At 35.6% G+C, this 12,213-nt stretch overlaps 1 long non-coding RNA gene across 1 annotated transcript in view; it reads right to left on the bottom strand.

Moving 5' to 3' along the window:
• LOC140509582 (uncharacterized) overlaps positions 1 to 11,759 on the bottom strand; it is a 64,689-nt gene extending 52,930 nt beyond the window's left edge. The window contains exon 1 of the long non-coding RNA XR_011968826.1: positions 11,387 to 11,759. This is a non-coding gene — a long non-coding RNA (uncharacterized lncRNA). The remainder of the gene's footprint in view (positions 1 to 11,386) is intronic.
• Positions 11,760 to 12,213: the final 454 nt, after the last annotated feature.

Below are 12,213 nucleotides of genomic sequence, written 5' to 3'. Positions count from 1 at the left end.
TGTCAACTCCATGTCATAAGAATAATAGACAAGATATGAAACTATAAAAATATACTACATTAATTCATCTCTTCTTGGTGCTTAAAATGTTGGAAACTGATGACTTCTAGTTTCTAGGAGCATAGACTTATTATGTTAAAATGGATCTTCATAAGCAGATGGATTATACTTTGAATAGTCATGACAAAATTTATTTTCTCAGACCTAGTCTAAGAAACACTTCAGGATCACTCCAACCTAGAATAAATTTGTACAAGTCTTTTTAGAAAGTAGTTGAAAATGAAACAGCCATTAATGCTATTGAGAAAATGTAGAGTTTGAACTGAAAATTCAAACCAACACAATACAACAGGCACCTATTGAGTGCCTTCCATGTGCAAGGAAATGTGCTCAGTCCTTGGCATGCAAATACAAAATGAAAAAGACTCCTGGCTTTCAAGGAGCAGAAAGGTTTTTAGAATGTGGGAGTTCAATCAAATGTAAACATATGAACAATACTCTATAATTCTATAAAGTAGAACTTGAAGTTTGTAGAACAAACCCTGAAGACTTCATTTATTATATTAATAGTCCTTTATGTCACATATTAATTTTCAAAACTTTGTCAAAAAGAGCATAGTATTCTAGGAGTTTATTATATTCCATTTGTACCAAATGAAGTATATTGAACTTTGGATTACACTATTGTCAAATCAGTTGTTAATATATCAGTAATAGATTGAAATATATATCAAGGTATCTCCAGAAAAATGTCTGAGAGGTTGTGACTAAGTCAAACTTTTCCTTGTCTTCTCAAAACAGCAAGGGACATATCAAACAAAGAGGATAAACAGCCAAAAAAGAGGAAAGAAGTCCTCAGGAAATCTGAACCAAATACTAGTGAAGAGACCAAAACAAAGGTAAATGAACCTAATGAGGAAGGTCTTAATACAATAAAGAAATATCACAATGTGAAAGGTTGGTGAGAGAAATAAACAGAAAAACAAAATTCAAGTACTTATTAAGCAGTTACTAAAGAGGCAGGATACAAAGGCAAAACAGGGGAAAAAAAGTTCTTGCCAAGAAAGAGCTAGTATTTGACAGGGTAAACAATAGCAATACACAAGTAAGTTTATATGGAATAAATATCAAGTAATCTTAGGTATTTAAGAGAACCAACTTCTAGAGGAATAAGAAAAGGCTTCCATTAGGAGGTGACAACTGGAATGGGTTTTGAAGGAAGCTAGGGATTGTAAGAAGTGAGGAGGATAAAGAGGGAGTCCATTCCAGACATGGGGGACCACCAGGGTGTATGTGGAGAGGTAAAACACAGAATGTCCTATATGGGGAACAGCTAGCAAAACTCCTAAATGTAATGGCAAGTACTTGATAGAGAGTAATATGAAACAAGGGATGTGGCAATTATATTACAGAGAATGTTAAAAGTGAAGTTTAAGATTTTCTATTTTATCCTAGAGGTATTTGAGAGACATTTAAAACTCTTGAGTAGAGAAGTAACATGGTCAGAATTACCTTGCAGGAATATCAATATGGCAATAGGACAGAAGATGGATTGAAAAGGGAAATGCCTAGAAGCAAGAAAACTAATTAGGAGGTTATTGTAATAGTCCAACATAAAGGTGATGATGGTGAGCAGTGAAAAGGAAGAAGTGAGAAGCTCTAGTGACTTGCAGGATACAGAGGATGAAGAACAGGAAAGAGTGAAAAAAGGGGGGGGAGGGGTGAAAACATGGATAACTAGAAGAAAGGAAGAGTCCTGGAAAAAAAAAGTTGAAAGAAGAGTCAGGTATAGGGGGAGGGAATAAAGAATTAGATAAATACAACAGAAAAAAATAGTAATTAAGGATCAGTACAGGATAGCAAAAAGTCTAGAAAATAAATAGACTTTTGGTGATAACTAAATGGGATTTCTTTTTCTTTAAAGCCTATTTTAATTTATTTCATGAAGTATTTCCCAGTTACATGCAAACATTGTAACATTCATTTAAAAAAATTGAGTTCCACACTCTCCTTACCTGTTGCTCCTGCCCCATTCTCTGAAAAGGCAAGCAATATATCAATTATTCATATGAAGTCATACAAAACATGTTTCCATATTGTCCACATTGCAAAAGAAAACACACACAAAGACATATAAAGAAAGTTTTGAAAAACTATGCTCCAATATGTTCTCATCAGAATTCATTAGTTCTCTCTCTGGAAAGCAATAGTATTTTTCATCATGAGTCCTTTAGAATTGTCTTGGATTATTGTATTGGTCAGAGTAGCTAAATCTTTTTGACCTTCCTTATACCTTTATTTCTATTACTGTATACAATGTTCTCCTGGTTCTGCTTGCTTCACTTTGTATCAGTTCACATAAGCCTTCTCAGGTTTTTACAAAACCATCCTGCTTATCATTTTTTTTTAAAATAGCAGAATAGTATTTCATCAAATCATATATCACAACATGTTCAGTCATTCAGCAATTGAAAGGTCTTCCCTCAATAGCCCATTCTTCACCACCACAAAAAAAGAGCTGCTAAAACATATATTTATATAAATAGGTTCCTTTCCTTAATCTCTTTGGAACACAGATATAGTAGTAATATTGCTGACCCAAAGGGCATGCACAGTTTTATAGCCCTTTGAGCATAGCTCCAAATTGTTGTTCAGAATAGTTGGACTAGTTCACTACTGCACCAACAGTGTAAGTGTTCTGATTTTCCACATCTTCTTCAGTATTTGTCATTCTTTTGGCCATGTTAGCTGATTTAATAGATATAAGATGGTATCTCAGAGTTGTTTTAATTTGCATTTCTCTAATCAAGAATGACAACACATTTTTTCATGTGGCCCTTGGTAGTTTTTATTTCTTCTTCTCTGCAGTGTCTCTTTGTAGTCTTTGACTATTTATCAGTTGGGAAATGGCTCATTAAAAAAAAAAAAACAACTTAGCTCAGTTCCTTATGTGGTTGAGAAACAAGGCCTTTATCAAAGAAATTTGCTGTGGTTTTCCCCCAGTCATCTGTCTTACTTCTAATTGTGATTGCATTGGTTTTGTCTGCGCAAAAACTTTTTAATTTCATGTAATCAAAATTATCCAAATGGGACTTCTGAGAATTTATCTATTTTCATAAAGTTTGTTTACAAAAAGTTCACATTATAAAGCATAAAAATTCATAATTAATTACAGAAAAGCAGAATTATCTCTTACAGAATATAAAGCAAAAAAAAAGTTTTCAAAAACTTGAAAAAAATAAACAAAATAGGCAGACTTTATATGAAGACTAAAACAGTTATTAAAAGATGATCAAGTGTTTTGTTTTGGTTTTTTCCCAAATGATAGAGCCAATAAACTAGCTTAAATGAGATAATGTATGGGAAGTGCTTTGTACATTTTAAAGTATTAATCATTATTTCATCTCATCATGGCATGAAGGTGACTCTGGGCTTCTGAAGTCTATTCCAATGATTCTACCTTAATGGAAAATATTTGCTTATGATTCTGATGTAGATTGTGTCTGCCTTCTAAGAAGCAGCATAGGTTAAGTATGAAAATTCCTATCAACAGGTAGATTAGCCAGGTATAATGACTTATTTGGCTGTGGTAGCCTATGAAAAAAAAAGACAAAATTCCCTTCGGTCCTTTAAGTCCCCTTTCTCTTGCTTCAAGAAAGATGCAGTGTGGCTAGAAAAGGGCCAGAAAGTCCTAAGAACAAGTTATAAACACATCTATAAACATCAACAGTTTTTGGCACTTTAAATGTGAGAACCTTATTCAATAGCCAATGAGTGGACATAATGGTACAGGAAATGAATCATAACAATCTTGATATCCTCGTTATAATTAAAACCAGAAGACAAAAGCAAGTGGCCACTAAATGGAAGGATAGTTTATAGCTTGACTTTAAAGAGGCAGATAAAGTAGTTGGTGGAGTTAATTTTATTGTGCATCCAAAGTCAACAAGAAAAATCATATCGTGGGACATTTGGCCATTTTATATTACATTGTTCATACAAAAAGACCACCATGAAAATAATTGCAGTTTATGTGCCAACATCTGTTGCAGAGATTGAAGGAGAAAAATAAATTCTATGAAGAGGTCAACAAGGCATTCCATATTAAATCAACATACACTTTTATATTCTCTGACTTCAAGGCGAAGGTAAGCATTACCAAGGATAGTGAAAAATAGGCAGAAAAAATGTGGATGAGGAGTAAAGAGGGAGAGAGGCTCAAAAGTTATAAGCCCCAGATTTACATATCATTTAGACATTTTTCTTCAAGAAAAGGATGGCAAAGAGCTAGATAGGGAGAGTATCAAATAGCAACACAAAAAATGAAACAGATTATATTTTAATGGACAGGAAATAGTACATTAGGGATGTGGGAGTTATTCCTGAATCAGCTGTCAATATACAGACCACCAACTTGTTAGAAATAATCTAAAAGAAATAACAAAGACAAAGGAAAAAAAGATGTCACACATTTACAATGTCTTCATGATGACTTGTGTAGACAAATGATTGGTGTCAATAATTAGAACTGAATTGAGGAAAGAAACTCCATTCTAACACTTTTATATAGAAGTTTAGCTGAAATAAATTAATTTCCATTAATAATCTAAAACTTGAGTCAGTCAACAAAGACCTCATTTCCTTATCTAGTGGAGAGATATGGCAATCAAGGTCAAAAATGATTTAAAATTTAAATTCATTTGAAAAATATTAAGGAGTGTAGAAGATTATGTGCACCATGACTGTAATATAAATAATGAGAAACAGTGTAAGGAAAAAAGGAACTTAGCTACTAAACAAATTTATTCCAAGGATATTTAAACATGAAACTTCCAGAATAACAAACAGATCAAAGATTAATAGAGATCTGTATCATAGTGAAGTTTCTATACTTGGGTTCTAGCATCAAAGTCTCGCATATACTTCATCATGAATGGATATGTCACTGAAGCAAAGATGGGAAAAGTAGCTGGACTAAACCAAGTATAAACAGAGGAAGTCCATTCTGAAACATTATTTTTAGGTTATCAAAGGATTTATTCTCAAGATCTTTGAAGAAGGAGAATATACCAAAAGCATGGGAAAAATTGAACCTTAGTATTACAAAAAAAAAGGCTGAGAAAATAATATGAAAAGTCATGTGCATTTTCACATCTATATGAATTTTTGATAATAATCTTTCCATGCATATAGAGCATTACAAGGGAATGTGGATATTTTGCAAGTCATATTCCATAGTAAAGTGAGTATTTACCATATTCAAGTGATTGGAAAACAAAGAATGAAAGACCCATTGTGTTAGCTGTTATTTTTTTAAAGAAAAAAAGATTTGATAGAGCAAAACTGGCATGTTTAAATTCTACAAGATTTCTTGAAAGATATAACAATAGAGACAACCTTATTTGATGACTCTATATGATGATTAAGCAAGGCATTAAACTGAGAGCCTTACGCTTGCCAAACATTTTTACCACTGTTGTGGAGGATATTCAGCACAGAGTCTATTTCAAGGAGGGATTCCCTATGGATAATGAGGTCCTCCAGATGCTCCCTGTTTGTAGATGACATTTTGTTTATTGCATCAAACTCTGGGACATTGCCAAGCCTCCTAAATAATCACGCAAAATAATTTTGTCTAACTATCCAGACCAGAAAAAAAATGAAAGAAGAAATGCTTCTGGCCCTGGCTTTAACATCCAGTCTTGGATATACACTGCTGTTGTATGATAATCTGAGACTCCATTGAACTATAGGGAAGAAGAAAGATGAATTACCTTTCGATAATAGCTGAGTTCTTTTAATACCTCCCTGAAACAAAGGCTCATCATTTTAATGCCAATATTTTTCCAGTGCTATTGTAAGTTTTTGAGCCACTGCATCTTCCAAAGAACTAAAGTTGTATGTCAGTCAAAGGGCACTAGACAAGTACATGCAGGGGGAGGGAAGATATGAGCAGTATGCAATACATTTTGAACATAATATTACAAAGAATAAGCTGACCTCATTTTTGAGGGATTCAACTTGGATACTTATGTTCCCTCAAATATCCTTGTTTCCCTTGTTTCATCAAATTCAACTCCTTTATCTGATACCTTTATTCTATCTCAGTTAAACACACAGGAATGATCAGAACTGTTGAGGTTCTGGGGTGTTAGGGACCCCAAAATACTGACACATCGGGTCCTGCTCAAATGAATTCAACACAAGCCTTCTTAAAGCCAAAGAAAAATAAATTTTATTAAAGATTCGCCATATTGGGTTGCCTCTTAAGGAGCCTAAGCATTTGTCAAGCTTGTATTAAGAAGCAGGCCAGATAGAATCTCAGCTAGACAGTGTCTGAGCTGGACTGAATCTGAGTGCCTTTATGGAGATATGATGGAACTTAAATACAGAAAAGATTGTAGAAGGGATCGGGGTGGTCTGGTAGTCTAGTGTGATGGGAGGAGGGGTTTAGGGAGTAACTTGAGAAGTCCAAGGAGGACCTTAATGGGACCAGGGTGACTGGTTTAGGGAGGAAATAGCTGGAGGCAATCAGGAGATATCAGACCAGGGAGGGCTTGGGTGGGAAGCAGGTGGGGCAATCCAGAGATAAGACAAAGGAGGGCCCGGCTAGGCTAAGGGTAACAGATTTGAGTATGAAAGGTCAGATTAAGTGGGAAGATTCTAGTGGAGTTCAAGGAGGTTCCTAGAGACTGTACCCCATCAGAACCTTGATCTCTTCATCACCCACAAATATTCCACTTTCATAGTCCATAACCCTGAACTTCCTCTACCCTTATTTCCTTTTCTTCCAGATGCCCCTATCTTTTAAGTCTCTAAATTCTTTTCTCTGTTATCATTCCACTCGCCCCTTCCTTCCCAGAACATGATCCCTGCTCTGACCTCACTTCTCTTCCTTCAGACTCTTGACCTTGTAGTTAACTGGTTCAACTCTGTACAATCCTTGATCCTTGAATTTCTTGCCTCAATATACTCTGTATGTTGATGCCACAGAGTCAGACTCCCTTCTTTCTCCAGGAATTCACTGTCTTCCTCTTCTCCCCAACTCCTGAACTTATACTGAGAGACTTCAATGTTCTTATAGATATTTTCTCAAGACTCCTAACCTCCCAATTCCCCAGGCTTCTTAAATCCCATGATCTACTCCTTCATTCCACCTCATTCACACATTTTCACATAGTTAGTCACATACTAGATCTCACTGTTACCCACAAGTATTTTACTTCCCTAATTAGAAGCTCAGACATTCTATTATCGCACTATAACCTATCATTCTGCCTTTCCATATATGCCTTACCGCTCCGAAACCTGGTACTTCCAATCCCTCCACCCTCAATAATTTCTTAGGCCTTTACTCCTTTTTTCTGACTTAATCTTCCTCTGTTCTCCAACCTCAACCCCAAAGTCAACTCCACATTTTCCTTATCTCTTAAACCCCTTGCCCCTACGGCCTATCACTACTATTTCCTCCCCAAAAAACTGTAGCCCTACTTCATTGCTATCATTTGACCATGTTTCTCCTGTGCCCTTACTCGTAGACTACGGAACGCACCTGGAGGAAGTTTCATAGTCATGCTGAGTGAATACATTTTAAGTTTATTTTATCCAACTTTAATGAGGCACTCACTGTGGTGAGAAAGTCCTTTAATTCCTCCCTAATTAATCCCCCTATCCCACTTCTCAGAACCTGTTCCAAATCTTAGCTTACCTTTTCAAACTGACCATTCATTCCCTCCCTCCCCCAAATGAGAACTTTGCCTTTTACTTTGCTGAGAAAATTTAGACTTTCCAGCCTGACTCCCATCTTCTCTCATTCTTGCCATCTCAAAATCCCTTAGCATTAGTTTCTACTGTTCTTTCCACCAGGCTCTGAAAGTCAGCAGTCTGACAAAGAGGTGGCCCTTCTTGTCAAGGATAACTAACTCTATATGTTCATTTATTCTAATTTTCTCCTTTCTTTTCCAAGAGATTATATCCTCAACCATGCTTTTCTGTTTCTAATCGTCTACCTTTCCCTATCTACTGGTTCTTTTTCTACTGCTTTCAAACACACTTCAGTCTCCCTCATAACTGAAAAGCTTTCACTAGATCCTACCACCCCTCGAGCTATTATCCTGTATAACTCCTTCCTTTCTCAGCTAAACTTCATGAGTAAAATAAAAAATAAAAGCTATTTATACTCACAGCCTCCCCTTCTCTCATTCCTCAACCTTTTGCAATCTGGCTTACAATTTTATCATTCAAATAAAACTACTCTTTCCAAAGTCAGTAATGATCTCTTAAGTGGTCTTTCCTTATCCTTAAAGCTTCTCAACCAATCTACAACCTTTGTTCTGTTAACCATACTCTTTCTCCTGGAAAATCTCTCCTCCTTGAGTTTTCCTAACACTGATCTCTCCTGGTCTGCTTCCTACCTTCCTGACCACTTCTTATTGTCTTTTGCTGCTTCATCCTCCATATCATGCATCCTAATGGTGGGTATTTTTCTAGCTTTGGAACTAGAACCTCTTATCTCTCTGTATTTTCACTCATTCTCTTTCTCCATAAACTCTACCCTCTTCTAAATTTTTCTCTTTCTATTGAACACACCACCATTTCTCCATTCTCCAGGGCTTCTATCCTCTACATTATACTCAACTCTATTTTCTTGATCTCTCCACATAGGCAATCCTTGCTAAATCTTGCCAATGTCTCTCACCATCTAACTCCTTCCTGCCTTTCACACAGAGCCTCTATATTGTTCTCCCTGCCTCCAAGCTCTTCCACTCCAATGCCAAAATATGTTTCTTTGATCTCCTTACTCAGTCAATTACAATGAGTTCTTATTGCCTCTAGGATAAAATATAGCCCCCTCTCTTCTGTTTTAACTCCATTTGCAAAGGGCCCCTACTTCTGTTTTCAGCCTTATTGGACAGTCCTTCTCTCTCACTTTCTGCCATCTAGCTAAAATGGCCTTTTCTCCATACATAACACTATATATCCCATCTCTGTGCCTTTGCCCTAGCCATCCCACACAACTGGGACAATCTTCCTCCTTACCTCCATCTGAGAGAGTTTTTCCCTCTCCTTTTAAGATACCAATCAAACACGATCTTTTACATGAAGTCTTTCCTGATCCCTCCTGGTGCTCATGTCCTCACTACTAAACTACTATGTATTTAACTGCTTTGTATATATTTGCATTTATTCATTTTATGTCTTTTATTATTATCTTACATGAACTCATTGCATTCCTCAATATAAGTTCCTTTGGGCTAGGAATTGATTCATTCTGTGTATTTATATCCCCAATGCGTAGCATATAGTAGGTACTTAGTCAGTCAATACTTGTTCATCGATTAACCACACAGTTTTCATGCGCACACAAACCAATGCTCTCTCCTGAATTCTCCATTTGCCTCTGATTGATCCCATCAGCTATCATTTCAAAGTAAATGTCCAACCCTCATTTCTCTCATGAGGCCCTAACCTGCATTCTCAACTTCTTCCTGGATATCTCTACTTGAATATCCTACAGGGATCTCAATACCAAACTCAACATGCTCAAAATACAGATTCCTCCCCCCACCCCGAATAAAAAACCCTTGTCCTAATTTCTCCATTTTTGGTAGAGCACTAACATTCTTCAAATCAATTAATCATTTAAAAGGCATTTGTAAAGTTCTCTACAGATAATGTGCTAGATTCTGAGGGCAAAAATACAAAGAATGACACAATCCCTGATCTTAAGAAGTTTATATTCTATTAGTTACTTGGGTTCAAAACCTAGCAGTCATCTTCAACTCTTCACTCTCTCATTTTTCCTCATATTCAATCAAGTTGTCAAACCTCACAGCTATGCACAGAGGAAGATTTTGAAAGGAGATGGCAGGATAGAAGACATAAAAGTCAAAGTGGACAATCTCAATTGTATAAAACTGAAAATCTTTGCACAAATTAAATTACTGCTACTACAATTCAAAAAAAGAGAGTAGAAAAATGTTTACAGGAAATCTAATAAAATTCTGGCATTCAAAATTAAGTAGAATTGACATAAATTTCTCATTCTTAAGGTCCATTTCCCAATATGCAAGTGACCACAAGGTATTTTCAGAAGAAGAAATACAATCAAGTACCAAAAAATAAAAACATTCAAAATCACTAATGGACAGCAAGATGCCACAGTAGATAGAGTGCTGGGTCTGAAGTCAGGAAGACTCATCACACACTTACTAGCTGTGTGACCCTGGTCAATTCCCTTGACTCTGCCTCAGTTTTCTCATTTTTAAATGAGCTGGAAAAGGTAATGACAACCACTCCAGTATCTTTGCCAAGAAAACCCCCAATGGAGTCGTGAAGATTCAGACATGACTGAAACAACTGAACAGCTACAATAGTCATTAGAGAAATGTAAATTAAAATAACTCAAAGTTAATAGTACATATCCATCAAGTTTGCCATTATAAAAGAGAGGGAAACTCTTTGGGAGGGGTTATCAGAACAAGGGACAAACACAAAACAACAAGAAAACAGATATTACATTTCACACAGATGTAAATTAATTCAATGAGTTTTGAAAATAATTTGGATTTAATAAAGAAAAGTCACTAAATTATTCATAAGCTTTATGATTTCACCAGGAGATTTTTGAAAGAAAGATAAAATCTATGTGTATATGAAGGTTCTTAGGAGCATTATTTGTGAAAACAAAAAGCTAGCAAGAAGTATATTTTCAATGGTTGAAGATCAGCTGAATGAATTATGCTGTATGAATATAAAGGAACATTACTGTGCTCTAAGAAATGACACATGAAGAATTCAGAGAAACACAGAAAGACATGTGAGACAGACTGAAGGAAATAGAACCACGAAAACCCAGTAACTGCAACAACATAAATGAGGTCATCATTGCAAGGCAACAAAAGCATGGTTTAATATATATTTAATGTTAATATGGCATTTAAAAGTAAAAAGATACTGCACTTCTATTAAAAAAAACAAAACTTTTTCAGTAACTATTTGGAGGCAGTAGGTTGTTTGTATAACATATGTGTATGTATGTCAGAATATTTGTTGTCAAAACAAAAAACATCAAGAAATTAAAAAAGAATAAATATATATCTACTTATGGAAATTCATGTATACTATCTTGTGATATTAAAATTCTAGGTGGGAGAATTTGATTTTCTAAGAACACAGTCTGTTCTTGAGATTCAAACTCCCATAGTAGGCAAGAATCAGAATTTTAGAGCTAGAAAAAAAATATAGAAAAACCTTTGAATTTCTAAGTTTTGTAGTTAGGCTTCCCTTACCTAGAACCACATCCCACACTACCCCTAAGAACACACAAACACACACAAACACACACACACACATGAAAATTTCAAATTTTTTCCATCAATCTTACCTTCTGGGTCAAAGTCAAAGTTCTGGTCTAGCTTTTGATACAGATGTAACCTTCCCATAGGAACTCAAAATGTGTGTATGGGGGGGGGGGGGTTAAGATCAATACTGATTTTTGAATGAATGTTGTTTTTTTCTCTATAGAAGCATTAAGTTCTCTCAGGGCTCCCCAAATACACAAGATGTAGCAATACAATAATAGGGATGGTTAAAAGAGGAAAAGAGTGGAGGCAGAGAGACAAAGAGGCAGACAGAGATAGGGTGGGGAAGGGAGAAGAGAGAAAGGGAGAGAGACAGACAGAGAGAGAGATGGAGAGACATGCACACAGAGATTATGCTTTCTGTTTTCTGCTTTAGGTTCTTTGCACAGAACAGAGTGGGGCTGAGGGAATTCCAGCAACATAAAATGACCTTCCATTTGTTGCACTATAAAAAAAAGCCAAACCCCATCAACATTTTTTTCTCACATGTTTCTCACAGACCCGTGGTCTATGTTACAATCTGAACTAGTTTCAGTTCACTGATCTAATTTCTATTCAAGTATGGCTTCTTTTATGTCTTCAGATGTACAAAATGAAAAAGTTCTTTTACAAATGAAAATATTTTTCTACTTACATGATGTCTATATTTTTAGGAAAAATAAAAACTGCTTTACCCACATTTGGCAGCAATGTTCCAGTTGTTCAGGCAATGAACCCACTCGTTTGCTCTTTTGTACTTCCTCTAGCTCCAGAATTAATTATACTTCTTATTAAAAAAACAAAAACAACTTACACCCTGGTTTTGTCTAAACAAACAAACAAGACCCCAAAACAAAACAGACAAACAAAA

This window comes from Notamacropus eugenii, chromosome 1 (genome assembly GCF_028372415.1).
Source record: "Notamacropus eugenii isolate mMacEug1 chromosome 1, mMacEug1.pri_v2, whole genome shotgun sequence".
Classification (NCBI taxonomy): Eukaryota; Metazoa; Chordata; class Mammalia; order Diprotodontia; family Macropodidae; genus Notamacropus; species Notamacropus eugenii.
The sequence above is the reverse complement of the archived record's forward strand: the minus strand, read 5'-3'. Positions and strand labels throughout refer to the sequence as shown.